General features: G+C 35.2%; 1 long non-coding RNA gene across 5 annotated transcripts; it reads right to left on the bottom strand.

Annotated features, from left to right (window-relative positions):
- Positions 1 to 1,447: 1,447 nt before the first annotated feature.
- LOC106328371 lies at positions 1,448 to 4,682 on the bottom strand. Of its 5 annotated transcripts, XR_001267598.1 has the most exons (4): positions 2,728 to 4,682; positions 2,581 to 2,643; positions 2,410 to 2,478; positions 1,448 to 2,317 (listed from the first exon to the last, which is right to left on the bottom strand). It is a non-coding gene; the product is annotated as an uncharacterized LOC106328371 (long non-coding RNA). The 5 variants fall into 5 exon arrangements; XR_001267599.1 differs by having other exon boundaries at positions 2,410 to 2,488; positions 2,581 to 4,682; XR_001267596.1 differs by having other exon boundaries at positions 2,581 to 4,682.
- Positions 4,683 to 4,988: the final 306 nt, after the last annotated feature.

Genomic DNA, 4,988 nt, shown 5'->3' with positions numbered 1-4,988 from the left:
CGGCGAGGACGCTCTCGATTTGCGGGGCCGCGCTGGTTACTTGATGGATCTTCTCGCTCATTTGTTGGAAACTGAGTTTGAGCTCGGCGAGCTCGCGTATGGTTGCCAGATCAGAACCTACCGGGGGGTGGTCGGCGAGAAGGGTTTCGTTAGGCTCGGAGTCGTCTGAGAGATGTTCGCCTCCGGTCGCCGTCGGGTTGGTGTTAAAGAGGCGACGGCATATCTGCTGGGGACGGCTTGTTTGGCCGTCGGGAGCTGTGAGGGCCGCGACCAGAGCAGCTAACTGGTCGTTGGTCGTCTTTTGGACTTCGTCTTGATGAGCAAGTCGAGCCATGATAGAGCTCATGAAATCTGTGGTGATGGGCGGCGCCGCTTCTGGCGTTGGGGTTGGTTCGCCGCCTGGAGCGCCGAGGGTGGCGTCGTTTTGAACCATGTAGATCTAGAACGTTACTTTAGTCAGCCCCACGGTGGGCGCCAATTAGGATTCGGTTGATTAGAATGATGAACGTAGGAATGGGGTGACTAAAGAAGCTTTTATTAGAATCAAACAAGAGGTTACAAGATTGACGGGAAATAAGGTGACAAGATCAAAGGTTTAAGCAACAGGATCAAAGAGATAATTAGGAAACCCTAGATCTAGCCGCTTCTGTGTGTGTTCCAAAAGTCCCTTTTTCGTTGTCTCCTCCTCCCTTCTTATAGCGTCCTCGTCCGTGATGCCCTAATCGTGTCGTCCTTTAGGCCCTGTCGTTAAAGGCCGAGTATGCGGGCCTTGGTACTGTTCTCTATAAGCCGAGCATATTTAGTCGGCTTAGCTGATCGGCTAAAAGTACTCTGGGGTCGAACCGACATCTTTAGCCGCTTAAACCGACTAAACTGATCAAGCTTGCCGGGCTAGGGCCTGTTATTCGATGGGCATTGTGGAGGGATGTAATCCATCTCCTACAACTTTCACCTCCATGTTTCAGCATATATAATTTGCGTCGTCTGGATATATTCTTTAATTATTATGTTCTTGTATAACTAATGTCCTTTTATTTTCTAAATTATTTATTGTTTACATGTTTTAGACTTTTCTGTCTCCTTTTTTATTCAGTGGACATGTTAATATGCAAATCAAGGTTCAAAACTTATGGAAAACGGATCTTAATTTTTTTTTGAAACATAGAAAACGGATCTAGACGACTCGGATTCAGAGAAAATTGTCGGCCTCCTCTGCTTATATCTCTACCCAATTATTTATACGCGACAATTTAATGCATTTGTAGATGTACCAAATATATTTATATCTGAATTTGAATATTTCAAAACTATCGTTTGTTCTTTTGGTGTCGTAAAATAATTCTCATCACATTGATTTCAAGTATCAATTTATATTACATGTATTCTCCGTTTAAGCGGGGGTTTCAGGGTTGATATTACTTTCCACAGACACAATAAACAAACAAGAAATTGTGAAGTCTTCAATCTTAAATACTCTCAAAACAAATACATAGAATACAAATTTCAAACAAACGAAATATGTAGTATACAAATGGCAACCAACCCAAATACGTAGAATACGAACTGCAAACAAACTGGCGCGAAACAACAGGTACCCTAGTGATTTAAAGGAAGACAGTACACAAACCACACACTTAATAAACACAAAACTCATCTCATCAAACAGCTTTGTCCCTTCATTATTCTTAACTATATGATCCAATTGTTTTCGTGGGTTATCATAATCCACATAGACCATATCTGATCAGAGATTAGTTGGGGACTTACCACTGAAAAAGCAAGCTAGGACATTGCTTTCAAGAACAGCTAAGGCTTCAGAAGAGTTGATGCAAATAGGAGTCTTGTACTGAGATGGGGAAGCGAGATGGCACCTTGAGAGATGGCAAGCTCCATAAGCGAATTAAATGTTCTCTGTTTCACAACCCTAATCTCTAGAGCTCCTATAGACCCATCTTTACTCCTCATCTCTCGATAAAGAGCACATAATGATTCCTCCATTACACAACAACATTCCACCAATACTTTGTTATCAAGTTTAACAATATCACTGATGGTTTTGGCTTTGAGTTCCCAGTAAAAAATGTAGTGACCTGGAAGAGTGGAGATATCAGCATAGCATGTGAATCCCATCAATCCTAAATCTGAATTCTTAAGAACAAGTGTTGCATTATTTAACCCCTTTAAAATGCTTCTTCAGTTGTCACTTCGAGGTTGACGCTTAGAACCATACTTTTCCTGCGAACGAACCTAAATTGAGGTGCACTGTTGTAAAATCCAGATACTTGTAGAATATCTCCCATTCTATATCTGTGCAAGCCTAATATATATAACAACATAAGAAAAAAAAAGAAATTAGTTTATTATTAGAGATAAATATTTACTATATGAATACCCACATATACAACTCACCGTAATAATTTGTGATCACGGGCTCATAGTAGGACCCAATCTTGACATTCACAAGATCAACAATTTCACCTTTGTTTCCCTCGTCAGCAAGTATGAACTCAAAGTAAGATATGGTGGGAATACAAGTATAAGATATATCTTGTGGTTTGCAGAAGGGATTCATATTTATACCAAATATTGTTTCAGAAGATCCATAGACCGTGGAGATCAAAGGCACTTTGTTGGAGTAAAACTCTAACATTGGAATGCATTGAGAATTTTGTCGTGTAACAATGCTTTGAATGAATTTTACTTTAGGCCAAAGACGTGTGATTATACCTTCCCAAGATTTTTTGTTGCATTCTTCTTCAATCCGATCTGCTAATTCTGAGTTACATCCTCTTAGGATGTTAGTAACAGCGTCTCTGCAACCAAGGTCGGTGATCCACTCGCTAAGATGACCAGATCGATATTGCTACACATTTCTTTCCAGTGACTTTCAAGAAAAGTGATTGCACCAAGCAAAGAGGAAGCAAAGGTAGCAGACACATTCACAACTTCGTCACTCAGGCAAAGACCACAAAGAAGATGGCAGTACATAGCCTGCTTGTTATCTGGGCACAACGCCACTACATCTGGGCTTGTAAAACCATTTGAGGGCCGGTTCTTGAAACTGTCACTCAATAAGTAGCCCGTAATCGAAGTAGAAATGGGCAAACCACATGGAGTTGTAGACTCTCGTATTTACATCATCTCTCAAAACCCATTAAAACAATGAATTAGGCCAAATTTGTTAGGAAACCCTAGATATCTTTCTTCTATAAATAATAAGTTATCTCCTTATTAGAAATGACTATTTTTTCCATCTAGATCTAGAACACATCCTATAAGGATTTTATACATTCTTTGATTCACTTTACAGTAGAAATCATTCTTGTAATGCAATCTTTGATCAATAAAGAGCTTTGGATGTTCTTTTTCTCATATTGATTCTATGAAGATTTCTCCTAAACCTCAAGAATCTAATACTTAACTTTAGATTCTTTATTATATGATTCCAACAAACATCACCAGCAAATACACCGTTTTTGGGTCAAACAATTACCGCATTTCCTTTTAAGCCACCTTCGAAATGCTTACATACCAGAATAAAAATGATGAATCCTTGTATTCAAAGCTACAAATACACTAAAAAAAAGTAAATATTTGTTGTATTAATTAGTGGAAACAAGTTTACTTGTATTATAAAAGTTAGTTGTAAAACATTTGGGTAAAACCTTGAAAGGATAGCATCTTATCAATTAAAAATTTAAAACATAATTCGTGACTTTTTTCGTGAGTGGTTTTTTTTAGACCAACTTCTATAAAATTTGCTTAGATGAATTGTTATAAACAAACTATATTATTTCCTCCTAACCATGCTATAGACAGATTCCATAAAATATAGAATAAATATTTATTTTGAAATGGAAGATTATATACCAAAACCTGTTGACAAAATATATATATATATACCAAAAGGTCCAAAACCTTAACAATATGGTTGTAAATAAACAATAAAATCTGTCGAAATATATTATAACCATTGTACTCACAAATAATAAATTAACATTGTAGGTTCTTCGTGACAAACATAAATTAAAATCCACTAAACATCTAAATATTAATACGGTGATCACCCTAAACTAACACACGTGGTATCAGTACTAACCTTTACACCCTATAGCAATTGATTTAAGATTTGCAATATTCTGTGAGCAAAAAATTTAGATTGCAATTGTTTAGATGAATATTATGTGAATAAACACTACAATTAATCGACCACCAATAAATAGGATCACGTTTAAATGAATATTTAGTGAGTAAACCCCACAATTAATCGACCACCTATTATATTACCTTTTTAGTTTTGCCTTAAGATAATTGAAAGATTAGAGTCTAACTCATTTGACTTATATCCTTTTTAGGCCCATATATATAATTTATATAATGTTTTAATAGGTAAGATGTTTTCTATATATCTATCTGTCTTATTAAAAATGAAGTACAAATAGAAAATAACTCTCACTTAATCTATATATTTACAATCTCTGCCGCTATTTTTAAAAATACACACACATTCATTAATATTAAGACAAAGCCTATCACGTCATATACCAAAACTAATCGACAAGCCCATTAACAAAATTTCAACACAAATGGCTTGCGTTATTAAATAGAACTAGATCCCGATCCGCGCGGATATGAATTTTCAGTTTTTAATTATTTATTTTATTAAATGATGTATTTGTAAAATTCATTCATATTATATTCATTAAATAAATATATTTTTTTTGCATCTTAAACTATCTATTTTTTTTACGAATGTGTGATCTTATATAAAAAAATATAAAAAATGAGTATACATAGTTAATTAAATAATTGTAAAAACATAAAAAAAATTTTCGTTTGCGATATCATATAAATAATGATCCGCCCAGTTAACAAAAATCATGATTTTTTTATGTGTAATTTTTTTTAATTTTGACCATTTCCTTAAAACTATATTAAATTTTACATATTTTAATTAGAATATTTTTAATATCTTTACCTTTTTATTT

The sequence above is a fragment of the Brassica oleracea genome, chromosome C3 (assembly GCF_000695525.1).
Source record: "Brassica oleracea var. oleracea cultivar TO1000 chromosome C3, BOL, whole genome shotgun sequence".
In the NCBI taxonomy this organism is placed as follows: domain Eukaryota; kingdom Viridiplantae; phylum Streptophyta; class Magnoliopsida; order Brassicales; family Brassicaceae; genus Brassica; species Brassica oleracea.
The sequence above is the reverse complement of the archived record's forward strand: the minus strand, read 5'-3'. Positions and strand labels throughout refer to the sequence as shown.